Raw genomic sequence first — 13,647 nt, forward strand, 5'->3', positions numbered from 1 at the left:
CAAAGTGTGGCTTTACCATCCCACTGACAAGGAAAGTGCCAGCCACCACTTGCCAGAATTCTGTTGCTAGTTCCAGCTAGAGCAAGCCTGCTAAGTCAATAGCATTTACCCATGTATGTATTAGGATTGGTATGTTTTCAAAATAACAATAAGGGCCATATAAATTCATGGTCTGTAGTATCGACAGTCAGGAAGTGGCTATTCATTCCATTTTAATAATATAAAATAAAATAATACAAAATAATATAAAATATTAATGATTAAAATTAATTACTATTAAAATTCAGAATAAGTGAACATCAGATTTAGTTAGATTTATGCAACATCTATTCTTTTCATTCCCACAGCCCCAAATACAGGATTTTTGATTTCCAATTTAGTTTACATAAGGGACAAGCTTGCCAGATCTTATAATAAGGGACACATAGCAACCTTAGCATCGACCTACCAAGTGCTAGTTAGGGCCAGAGGGAGTCACATTTCAAGAACACTGGGAGGGCCATCAGTGGTCTACATCTGAGATAGTACAGAACAGACACAGGCAGGCATAGCTTTGATGTGATCTCCAGTTACTCTTAATAAGGATGAAAGATATAGCTTTACTCATGTGGTAGAAAGGAGTGTATCTCTGGACTGATGATCCTCTGCATGTCTTCCAACATTTCACAGATGAAAACTGGGACACCTATGGCCAAGCAACATCAGAGTCTGGTCAGGAGGGCAAACGTTATAAATGAAGAAGCATATGCACACTAGGAAAGGCTGCAGCATTTCACTTTTGCTTGAGCCTGCTCAAGGGAAAGATTTTCCTTTGCTACTCCATTGCTGAATTAACTGAGTGCAAATGTCTTTTACAGTTTGAGCTCACTTTGCAGTGACTGAAGTAAGCTGAGGACAAAGGGGAAATGAATGAAGGAGATAAAACCTTGGATATTTTTTAAACAGTAAAAAAATGGAATGACAGAGAATTAATCCAGACTGTCCCTGCAAAATCGGGACAGTTGGAAGTTATCTCTCTGCCATGTGAATGTATAAATTGGTTGTGTGCTCAAAGCAGGTGAAAACAAATGGGGGCACATGTGTTTTCTGTACACAGTTGTATGGACAAGCAGCTTAGGAAATGCACATATTTATTATCATCATCATTTAATTTCTTTGCAGGCAGCTAAAAATAAAGTGGCCTATAAGAATCACAATGAAATGTTCAAGTACACTGCACATACAATAATGGGAAGCCTGTTGCCAAGCCCACGCTACATTTTTCATTGTTTAATGGAATTAATAACTGTGTAATTGAACGGATGCTAATCCCCAGCTGACCTGCTTCCATGATTCAGCAGTGGCTTTCCTCATTTGACTTAAACAGTGGGGAGGTAGACTCCCATTTGGGAACGCATAAATTGATTCTGCACAATCTGCTGATGATCAGCAAACCTTAATGAAGGATAGCTTCAAGTAACCTCATTACAAGGAACTTGGATGGATGAGCAGGAGAAAATGCTTATTTTTCAAAGAAAAAGAAAATCATTTCTGCTTCACTAAATCTTAAAAAAAAATCCTTGGATTTTCCAATTGTAAGAAAGAGAATTACACCCTTTTCAGGATGGATATGGCTGTTACTAAAATTTGATTTTAAAAAAATAATTAATGCAACTCTGTGTGGAAGAGACCATGGTGACGATCCCCAAAAAGTAAAAATACAGTACATCTATGTCATGTTGAGTTTAGGATGTAATGCTTATTGAGAGTAAGCCACTTTGAAATCAAAGGGACCCTTATTTCCCTAGACATGTTGCACCTCCAGATGACCAAACAAACAAACACACGAACTATGGAAGTACCAAGGTTTGCTCTTGTGCAAACCAATTTGATTTTGCAGATCCACAGAACACTTTCTTTATTCTAGGAGCTATATCCTAGGAGCTCTAAGAATTACCAAGGAATTCCTATATCACATGAACTTTAAAACTGTCTCAAACCTCCTGGGCTGCAACTGGGACACGGGATGGAGGTGGGGATTATCACATGCCAAATCTCCACCTAATCACCGCCCGCCATCAGCCTGGGTCCCAGCTGTGCTCCACCAGCACTTTTTAGAAGCCGGCAAGCTTCTGACTTTGAAAAAGTGCTGGCAGAGCACAGCTGGGGCCTGGCTTGGACCTGGGCTGATGGCGGGCGGTGATTAGGTGGTGATGTAGCATGCAATAATCCCTGCCTCCATCCCACATCCAGGCTGTGGTCTGGGAGGCTTGAGACGGTTTAAAGTCCATGTGATAAACTCCTAATTCCCACTCCCCAGGTCAGTTTAAATTAATCCAGTACATTCTGATATGAAATGTAGCTTTACTTGCCATTGTGTTTGTAACCTCTGAGAGCCAGCAGAGATGACTGCCACCAAGTTAAACACGGCTTTTGTTTTGAAGACACAGATTCAAAAGGTATCAAGTGAAGGAAAGAGAGATGTTAGCACTAAGGAAACCGATCCTAATTTTTAATTAGCATTGTTCTTGTCACTGTTCTTGTGTGCCTTCAAGATGTTTCTGACTTATGGTGACTTTAAGGTGAACCTACCACAGGGTTTTCTGAGGCTGAGAGAGTTTGACTTGCCCAAAGTCACCCAGTGGAGTTCCATGGCTGAGTAGGGATTAGAAACCTGATCTGCAGAGTCACAGTACAATATTTAAACCACTATGCCACTGTCTTCATGTTATTGCTAAATCACTTTACCACTTTGACTATAACTCCTGTATTTAAGAAAAAGGCTCAATGGAAACTGGTGAAATCAATTTCTGAAAAGCTGCATTAGACTGAATGTGACACATTATCAGGGCAAAGTGGAAAGGAAAGAATCCTGAGATATTTCAAGACAGATGCTGGATGCAGACCCATGAATATAAAAGTATAATCGATACAAAAAGAATCGTAAAGTTTTGATACCTCCAGAGATATTTTTAATCATCTGGAGGCACTCTGTACCCTCCAACTGACCCTGACTGGCAGGACAGTTCCGACAAATTCTTCCTCATCTCACTTTGTCAGCTGTTTCAGAAATGTCCCAGTTTCTCTCCCTTTGTCCTCATCCTACTTCCTTTGGTACAAACTGAGTTCAAAATGCAAAACCAATTTGCACTCAATCAACTTAGCAGTTGCGAAGAACAGAATCTTGCTTCTTCCAGTATGTTCAAGCAAAAACAAACTATTGCAACCTCTCCTAGCTTGTGTGTTTTTGCCTGCCATGAGAGGCAGGTTTGTTGGCACTGCATATAACATATTATGTGGTATTGATATGGATACTGGGATATGTAGTCATGCATTAATAGGTAGTGTTGTTGGTTGTTAATGAGCAGATAGGAAAAGGATGGAAGACTATGCATAGAGATCTAAGGTCAGTCCCATCTTAACCACATTTTGGTGTTGTTTGGTCATAAATGCCCCAGTTTTTATCTATGAAATGTTGGAAGGCATGGGATTGTGCTGTTATCTACACACAAAAAGTAAGTGTATAAAATAGGAGTCAAAGGCTAATATCCAGTGGTGGGTGTGTGGTTCGTACTCCTTCTGCCAAAATTAGCAGTTTCCTCTTCCTCTTGCAACCTCCTATGGGTACAAATATCCACACTGATCATAATCAATTCAAATAAATTTCTTCATATTGCTAAAGAATTCATACCAAGTTCTTTCCATTACATCATTTTCTTAACACTTCATTCTACATCTCTCCTCCTTTGTTGCTTGCCTTCTATAATCTTCTTCTAATCTTCATTCCTAAACCTTCAAACCCATTGGAAAACTCTCTGGAGTAGATTTTCATTGCAACAGAAGACTGCAGTGGGAGGGAAAAAAGAAGAAAGGCCAGAATCATCTTGATAAGGAAATAAAGTCATTGGTTAGAGGCGTACTTTTTGCTGGAGACAGGGTGGGAAAGGTGTGGCCCTCCAGGTGTTTAAATGCAACTCTCAGTAGCACTAGCCAGTACAGTCAGTTGTGAGAAATGCTGATACTTTCAATTAATCTACATGTGGAGAGCTACACTTGGCCTATCCCTCTGCATGAAGGTGCATCTACACAGTAGAGCGCTTATCTCCATCCTATGGAATCCCGGGATTTGTAATTTTACAGGTTCTTTAGTCTTCCCCACCAAAGAGTGCTGGTGTCTCACAAAACTACAAATCCCATGACTCTGTAGGATGGAGCCATGGCAGTTAAAGTGGTAACAAACGGCATTATTTTTACAGTACAGACGCTCTATACTGGGGCTCTATTCCTGAACACACATGCAATGGAGGAAATCTCAGTGGACACAATGGGCCTTTCTCCAGATAAACACTGGTAGGTTTCCACTATAACACATCTCATTGACATGGGGCTTTTCTAGCTGACTCTGCACATCTGTTTTTGTTACCTTTCCTTTGTCCTCCATGAGGCTTTTGATAAGGGAAGGTGCTTCAAGAAGTGATAAAGTGACAGGAGACACAGAAGGCTGGATTAGCCTCTAGGGTATACTTTACAGTGGTCAAGAGCCAGTGCTCTGAAAACTGAGAAATAATAATAATAATAATAATAATAATAATAATATTTATTTATAACTCATCTCTCCCTGTGTTGGATCAAGGCGGGTAACAGCATATAAAAAAGAGAAAACAATAAAATCAAAAGCACAGAAACGGTAGATAAAAGTACACTAGACTCCAGATTCCCACTCCCTCCCCTCCTAAAATTAACCTTAAAAGCAATTACCAAACAATGGGCAATAAGATCAGTCAAGAACAAATCAGTCTGAAGAGAACAATTTAGACAAGTGGAGAGTGAGATTAGGGGATCGGTTTGGAAAGGCCTGCTGGAAGAGATCTGTTTTTATTGCCTTCTTAAAGGCCTCCAAAGATTTTAGTTGGTGGATCTCATCTGACAGATTGTTCCAGATTTTTGGAGTGGCAGCTGAAAACGTCCTCTGGGAAGTAGTTACCAGTCTAGTTCTCTCTGACTGTAGTAGAGTAGGGAGTGGGAATCTGGACTCTAGTGTACACATGTGAGTATAAGAATTGCCATGGCTGGAGTTAACTGAAATCTCAATGCCATGTCCCTAATTCATCCTTTGCTTTCACTCTCACTCTCTCTCTCTCTCACTCTCTCTCTCTCTCTCTCTCTCTCTCTCTCTCTCTCTCTCTCTCACACACACACTGTATATATACTGTGTGTGTTTATGGTTTTGTTCATTCTCATGGAAAAACTAGGTAAGTTCTTACTTTAAATTTTAAATTGGACATTATATTAGCACAAGACCAAGACCTAAATCCAGTTGTTTTACCCAACTAAAGTGGGGCCATTATATAAATGGAATTTATATTTATAATCTTTTATTCAGATGCATACAAATGTCCACATCGATCACAATCAATTCAAATACATTTCTTCATATTGCTAAAGAATTCATGTCAAGTTCTTCCCATTACATCAGTTTCTTAATACTTCATTCTACATGTCTCTTCCTTTCATCTTCACCTTCTATAACTTTCTTCTAATCTTCATTCCTGAACCTTCAAACCTCATGTTTTCTTCTCCTCTCTTTTCTAAACACTTCATTCTTTCCTAAACATTCATTTAGACTGGAGGAAATCTGGATGAATGGAATTGACGTATGTGTTGAATCACCCCTTTGTGCTGACACCACTTCATCACTGAAAAGCAACAGGAAAATAAATAAATAAATCCTTTAACCCAGTAAATCTACTCCAGCCAGGGTTAATAACTGGACTTATGCCCCAAACTGTTTTACAGGGAGTATGTGGCACAGGGAGCTGACAGTGGTTATACCCCTGGGGGTGCGTGACATATCCAAGCTTCCTCTCACTCTCTCTCAACACAAGCCATCTGTCATAACTTGTGGAAAACAGACATTTTCCTAGTGAGCATCATAAAGGTTGCCATCCACGAAACAATGCAGGATACAGTTTTTCAATATTCTGCTGCTCTTTCACATTCTCTGATGGGAGTTGATGTAGAAGGGCAAGACATTAACAATGATTACTTTGATTATTTATTACTGCCTGGATACTCATTTTTTATTTTAAAAAATATCCTTTCATAAAGGTCTCTTACTGTACCCCAGTATACCACAGTGCTTAGAATAATAGCTGTAATAACGGAACACTAATGACAAATAAAACAACATTTCTTCCTTTTGTAAAACCACAAGAATTTGCATAAACCACTCCAATGGTCTGGTAAATTATTATCTGCACAGTCAGTCTCTGGAGAGATTAATATTAGGTTTGTTTTTGTGAAACTAAGACACACACACACAAACATATTTTGGTATTTTAAAAAGCATATGTTGAAAACAGTGCTTTCTCCATCAACCTTTCTACGGAGTTTAGAAAGGTTTATTAATGATACATGGTTTATTTTGATGCTCCAGGTGAAGCTCTTTTGTTTCAGTCTGTTTTATAAAGCACATTGGACCAATGTGGTTCAGCATCTAGGCTAATGAATTCATATTATGTTAGGGATATGTGAATTCAAATCTCAACTTGGCCAGGAGGATCCCTAGCATATAAGACAGTCTCTCAGCACAACCTACTTCACATGGTTGCTGTGAGAATAAAATGTAGCAGGTTTAATTTATCAATTGATTGTTTTGACAAGTTAAGGTAGAAATAAAGAATCTATGCTGTGGTGATTATCCATACAATTTGTTCTGCAGAGGAGATGTAGTTTTATCAGCGCTTGAGAAAGGTCCATTTTTACACTACAAAACACATAATTATCCCAGATGAATAGTAGGATTTGTAGTCCAAGAATAACATTTCCAAGGTCTAAACACACACACACCCCCCTCTCTAGTTGTATTTGTGTATGTATGTTTTCACAGCTTGAAAAGGTTACTTTTGGACTACAAATCCTAAAATAATATAACATATAATATAAAATAATATTATAGATATATAGAGAGATGGGGGAGATGTTAGATGGGGCTACACTCCTGCTGAAAACACAAGTTCACAGGGTTTTTTTTGGGGGGGGGGTACTGCTGGATTCAGAGCTGAGCCTTAAGGCCCAGATATCAGCAGTGACCAGGAGCATTTTTGCATAGTTAAAACAAGTGCACCAACTGTGCCTGTTCCTGGAGAAGTCAGATCTGGCAACAATGGTACATGCTTTGGTTATATCCCATTTGGATTACTGTAATGTGCTGTACATGAGACTGCCTTTGAAAAGTGCTCAGAAACTTCAGTTGGCTCAGAAAGCTGCAGCCAGTTATTAACTGGAGCTGGCTACAGGGACCATACAAGTCACTTGTTGCAACAGATCCATTGGCTGCCACTCCATTTCTGGGCACAATTTCAAGAGCTGGTTTTGATCTATAAAGCCCAAGCTATTTGAAGGACCATGGGGCTTGACAGACAGGCAGCTCTGCACCACCCATCTTTGCCCCGAGTTGGTGCTGCAGCAGCCGGATGCTGCAGCACCGATGCACCGCCAAAAAGAAGCTGCCTAGAGCGGCTTCTTTTTTGCAGCGCCATAAAAGGGAAGGGGTGCCGCCATGATGCCACTTCCTGGAAGTGACATCTGGACACCACATGTCATTGTCATCATCATGGCGGCCCCCATGTGGATGGGAGGCTGCCGTGATGATGGAGTCCATCTGAACTAGGGTTCCAGAGTGTGCGGTTGCTGCATGTTCCAGAATGCTAGAACTGGCGCCGGCACGCCACTTCACGGAGGTATATACTGGGGCCATATCGCCTTTTACAAACCCACTAGAATACTGTGATCATCTGGAGAGGCCCTCCTCTCTATCCCACCACCTTCTCAGGATCATTTGGTGGGAAGAAGGGAGAGGGCCTTCTTGGTGGCTGCTCCCAGGCTCTGCAGCCCCCTCCCTAGAGAGGCCAGAATGGCCCCATCTCTGCTTTCCTTTTGGTGGCAGATAAAAACATTTTTCTGCCACCAGGCTTTCTCAAATTCACATAGGTGCTGTATAAGGTTGTAAAAGAGTTTTATGTAGAGTTTTAAAATGCTAATATGTAATGTTTTTAACTTTTAAAAATTGTTTTGGTTTTTTGAACTTTGTATTTTTAATGCTTTGTTATTGTTTTAACTTGCACAGTTTTAAATTTTGTTAGCTGTCTTGGGTCCCTATACCAGGAGGAAGGTGGGATATAAATAAATACAACCACCACCACCACCAATAATAATATTTCTTTTGGTGTAGATTCAAGAGCTAGTCCCAGTTACAGTAAACCACCCATTTAATAAATGAGATTTACACAGCTGTTCATATTCAGCAGTGAATTCACTGGGTCCATTCTGTTTGGGACTAGTAATTCAATTTATTATCCTCTTTTTAAGATGTGGTACAGACCGACCCTTTGGGGCGGTCTGCAGCTGCCCCTTTTATCTCTGGGTTGGGGGCAGGGCAGCCTCACTGGCAGTGCTACAGCCCCAATCTGGAGTTTTTCCGGACTATGCTCCTGGACACCCTGGGAGTCAGAGCCATGGGAGAAAGGGGCCACCCGGCCCCTTTCTCCCAGGCATTGTTCCCGCAGCCATTTGGTTGCTGTGGGAATGATGCAGCTCCCAAAAGGAGCTCCGTTTTGTAAGCGGCCTGGGGCAGCGCGGAGATGTCACATGTGCACTGTGCTGTTTGGATGCGGCACATGCGTGACATAATCATGGCAGCCCCCATGTCGATGGGAGGCCACCATGATGCCGCTGCCACCACATACTACTACTACTACTACTAATAATAATATGATTTATTTGTATACCGCTTTTCCTACGATCAAAGCGGTTAACAGCATACATATGCATATACAACAACAAAGCAAGTAACAAAACAAAAAAAAAAAACACAAAAAAACCTCTGCTTCTCTCCCCTCAAGATGGAGGTCGGGGGAGGGCTCTTCAACTTGGCAGGCAGAGGCCTGTTGTTTCTTGCCTGCTTCTCTCCCCTCAAGATGGAGGTCGGGGGAGGGCTCTTCAACTTGGCAGGCAGAGGCCTGTTGTTTCAGTTTACTAGTGTTGCAGGGTGTGTGGATGCTCTGCCTCTGGGCAACCCTAGTACGTGGCCAGGCTGGCGCAAAGTGCCAGTCTAGATTGGGCCATAGTTTCATGTCTTTTAATGATAAAAACCTTAAGTCTTGCTTTAAAAAATCTCTAAGAAATTCAAATACTGGTGATAATAACAACTCCCTTCAGGCTCAGCCAACATAGCTAAGGATGGCTAGAAGTGGAATCCAACAACACAATCCAACCATATGGATTTCCAACTAGGAAGTTCAAGGCTGTCCATTTCGATTGCTGAAGTTGAAAAATGAATAGCTGGAAAATAGATTAAAATGTTGGCTTCTCCAACTGGTTGGACTTTTATCCTTGTTTACTCAAACTGGATTGATATTTTATGACCTTAATGATTCTTCAGGCTTTATAATAATATTCATAGTATGAATAGTGAGGTTTTTGTTATGAGTGGATTCAGTTGGTTTCGGTATGATAGGCCTCTGGTGTGTATATCATGTAATGTGTATATCATGTAATGAACAATAATCAAGGACCACAGTAGGATTTCATATGATCCAGCACAGTGTGGACAAACAGTTACTTACAGTGCACAGACAAGCGTCTTAGATCACCAGTAGTTTGGCAGGAAACACCATACAGATAACATCTGTCTACTTTGAAAGTGAGAAGTTCTGGGCTGCCTATAAAATAATGGATGATTGGCTCTTGTGTGGTTAGAGTAAAGGCATACAATACATAAAGTTAAAGATATATCACAGGATAGTTTTAATAATAAAAGTGAGTGATTGGCGAGTAGTTATCCATGAAGACATGCATTGTGACATGCATTGCAATTGCACATGCTCCTTGCCATGTGCATTTAGCTGTCACTCACATACATTGCACTACAGTGGTATCCATTATAATCATTGTGTACTGCAAGTGGAACATAACTCTGTTGATGTCTATTACAACCTTGCTATGGTGAGCTAATATCTTGCCCATTTAGTTTGTTACTTAGGAAACTGCAGTCACTCTCTGGTAACATTGCCTGTAGCACAGAGATTTTCTTTAAAAAACAACAACCAAGAAGCTACATCAAGACTTCACATGCTTGATTATATATAAAAATGTTAAGCATTAAAGAAGATGAGAAGAGCCATGCTATGTAAGACAAAAGCTTCTCTGTGTGTGTGTGTCTGTGCCTTCAAATCCCCCATTGACATATGCCAACCCCATGAATTTCATAGGGTTTTAATAGGCAAGGAATACTCATGAGATTGTTTGACAGTTCATTCTTCTGAAATATAGCCTGCAGAACCTGGTATTTGTTTGTGATCCTCCATCCAAATACTAACCAGAGCTGACCTGCTTACTAGGCTCCCTTTTTGAGTTCCTCCACCAATATTGCACCTGGCACCAATAACAGAGTGAGCGAGGGCAACTATGAAGATTCTGGGGCCCCATTTACCAGACCACCCTGGACCCCTGTAGGTGACACCCATCTGTTTTTCAAAACCAGAGTTGAAAGGACAATCATTTCTGGTTTCTCTATATTGCTAATTTGGACTCAAGGGAAGTATGTTTAGATAACAATTAAATTAAAACTAAAGCTCTGTGAGAGCCTTTGGAGATGTGAATCATCATTTTTGCTGCATTTTTGTACAATGTAAGAGGATGGGGTAAGGGGATGGGGTTGTAAACAATAAACATTAAAAGAAATCCTCTTTGAGATACACATAGCCCACACAATTCTTGTCCTTCTACTGGACATACGGCAGGAAGCTATGGTAAAGTAATAAAAGTCCTAAATGTGTAGGTTTTGGTAGCTACTAATCTTTACCACCAACATTTTGGGATACTTGGTAAGATCTTTGTTCTTTTTATTGTAACTTTTAAAAATCTTACTGGTTTTGTTTTGTAAATCACCATGTATAATCTTTAATCATGAAAGAAAGTATATACAGAATTTTATGAACCAATTAAATAAGATCCAAATAGGTAAGGACTTTTAATTCTCTGTTAGAGTATGGTGAAAAGTGTGAGAAAGGGCATCAGTACCACATCAATCCACTGCCTCTGATCTAAAATAGCATCATAAATCTGTATACCCCTGAGCCTTAGCAAAATTCTGGGCTGGATCCAAACTCTGTAGCTCTGACCTATCTCATTGATAAGCCCAAAACAGATGGGTTCTTTAAATCAGCCTTTGAAAATGACCATGTCAAGTTCATATTGCCCAACCGCATTCTATTAAGAGTAATGTTCTCATCTTATTCCAGAAGCAATGTGTTTTCCAATTACATCACGTGGCATGCTTCACTGATTGGCACTCAGCACCTCACTTGTCCTTGTCCTTCAGGTAGAACTGAGCATCACTCAGTCACTGGCTCTGAAGGAGAGAAAAGCCAGAGGGAGGAAAAGGAGGGAGGAAAGCAGGTGAGGAAGATAAAGCAAATACTCTCAGTTTGCTCCCATGGTGACACCAGCAAAGAGAACACCTTAGAGCAAATAACTAGACACTCTATGTAAGAACTGGCCACAGACCAGTTTTAAATTTTTTAAAAACAACCACTTTGATTTTCTACACTGTTGTCCAAATGTGTATGTGTGTGCTTGTAGGTATGTGCATGCACACAGATGCATGTTATGTACCTATAGTTCTATCTGTCTTCTACCTATCCTATCCTATCCTATCCTATCCTATCCTATCCTATCCTATCCATCTATTTTGCACATTGCAGAAATAAAGCATTTGGACACCACTTTAACTGGCATGGCTCCATCTTGTGGAATCCTGGGGTTTGTAGTTTGGTAAGGCATTAGCCTTTATTTATTTATAAAGCGCTGTAAATGTACACAGCGTTTGACATACAATCTTTTAAATTAGATGGTTCCCTGCCCTCAGGCTTACAATCTAAAAAGACACAACACAAAAAGGAGAAGGGAGTGGTGGTGGGGAAAGGGAACAGGTCCAGCAGTTCTTCTCTACCTCTGAGGCCTGGACCAAAGGAGATGGAGTGGAAGGAGAGCTTGGCTTCTTAATGGATAGTTAAAACGAGGCATCCTGGGGCAGAGAGGGGCTCCCCCCTGGGAATGCTTCACTAAACAATATAGTCTTTAACTCAATTTTAAAACTGGGTAGAGAAGTGATGAGGTGTGCACGTGGTGGAAGAAGGTTCCAGGAGTAAGGGGCAGCAAGTGTGAAGGTACGAATCTGGGAAGGGGTAGTGGCAATCCTACACTGGGACAGGAAACCTTGACTACCAGAGCGGAGGGTATAAGTAAGGATGTAAAGAGAAAGAAGTTCAGATAAGTAAGGAGGGGCTAGTCCATGGAGGCTTTGAAAGTCAATAACAAAAGCTTGTACCGGATGCGGAAGGGGAAGGGAAGCCAATGAAAGGAGGAGAAAAGAGGAGAAACATGGTGAAAACGGCAAACGGATGTGATAATACATACAGCTGAAAGCTGGACATTGATTAAAGGATGGAGGTGTGAGAGAGGAAGCCCTGTCAGAAGAAGGTTACAGTAATCTAGTCGCAATACAACTATAGGGCATGGACCAGAGTCTTGGCAGTACAGGCTGAGAGGAATGGATGGATCTTGGCAATGTTGTGGAGAAAGAATCTACAGGTCTTGGCGGTGGCCTAGATCTGGGGAATAAACGACAGAGAAGGGTAAAAAATGAAGCCAAAACTGCAAGCTTGATGAACTGGTTGAATAGAAGTGTCATCAACAGAAACAGAAAAGAAATATTGAAGGGTGGGTTTAGGTGGAAAGACAAGAAGCTCAGTCTTAGACATGAGCTTCAAGAGCCGAAGCTGCATCCACTGAGAGATGGCAGTCAGACAAGAAGAAACTTGCTGTTCAAGCCCCGTCGAAAGGTCAGGGGTGGAGAGATACAGCTGAGTGTCATCAGCGTACAGATGATAGGAGAAACCAAAAGAACTGATGAGTTTACCTAGGGACAGTGTGTATAGAGAAAACAAAAGGGGACCCAAGACAGAGCCCTGGGGAACTCTAACAGATAAGGGAACAGAGGACGAAGTCTGACCACCCGTGACCACTGCAAAAGATCTATCTGACAAGTAAGATTTAAACCAGTCAAGAGCAGAGTCGGAGAACCCAAGGTCAGAAAGTAAATCAACCAGGAGACAGTGATCCACAGTGTTGAAGGCCACATACAAATCAAGAAGAATGAGAATAAAGGCCATTCGCCTTGACCTGCAAGAGATTGTTTGAGATCTTGGTGAGGGCTGTCTCTATAGAGTGCCGTGGGCGGAAGCCAGACTGGAAAGGGTCCAGGATGGAATTCACTTCAAGAAACTCAATACAGCGAGAATAAATGACCTGTTCCAGGACCTTAGAAAGAAAAAGAAGAAGAGAAATCGAACAATAGCTAGACAAAGAAGAGGGGTTGAGAGAGGGTTTCTTCAGAATTCGGGAAATGAGAGCATGTTTGAAGTCCGAAGGGAAGGAACTCACAGAGAGAGAGAGAGAGAGATTAAAGATATAGAGGAGCGAGGGCAGAAGAGAAGGGGCTATAGAGATTAGGAGACGGCAGGGAATAGGATCAAGAGAACAGGTTGTAGGTTGGGAAGAGTTTAGCAGCGTAGAGAATTCATCCAGAGAAACAGGGGGAAACGC

The sequence above is a fragment of the Sceloporus occidentalis genome, unplaced genomic scaffold (genome assembly GCF_023333645.1).
Source record: "Sceloporus occidentalis isolate IW3139 unplaced genomic scaffold, rSceOcc1.0.p SCAF_4, whole genome shotgun sequence".
NCBI lineage: Eukaryota > Metazoa > Chordata > Lepidosauria > Squamata > Phrynosomatidae > Sceloporus > Sceloporus occidentalis.